The sequence below is a fragment of the Eurypyga helias genome, unplaced genomic scaffold (genome assembly GCF_000690775.1).
Source record: "Eurypyga helias isolate BGI_N326 unplaced genomic scaffold, ASM69077v1 scaffold40772, whole genome shotgun sequence".
Classification (NCBI taxonomy): Eukaryota; Metazoa; Chordata; class Aves; order Eurypygiformes; family Eurypygidae; genus Eurypyga; species Eurypyga helias.
The window spans coordinates 3676-4063 of NW_010236221.1; positions in this window are offsets into that span (position 1 = coordinate 3676).

The window sequence follows — 388 nt, forward strand, 5'->3', positions numbered from 1 at the left end:
GCTGACGTGCCACGCAACTGTCACCCTGGGAAACACCGTTTCAGACACAACACCTCCCCGATCTTCGTCGGAGACCCGTACAGCTTAGCTATTTTAAGCCCACGCAAACTCTTAAGCCATGCGTCATTTCGGCTGCAGCACCCATTCTACCTTAAAATGTCTTTGTGCCACCAAACACAAGGTAAGAGAGGGATCTGAAAAAGGAAAAGGGAAAATGCCACTAGAAGCAACCACTGGAAGCCACGACTGCGAACAGTTTCTGAACTCCTGAGCTAGCGAAAGAATCCTGCAGCAGAGGGTCACTGACAGTGCCCCCTGGTTCTGGACAGGCAAAGCGTCTCCTTGGTGACAGGTATTCTGGATGCGGAATAAAGCACAGCGCACGCTC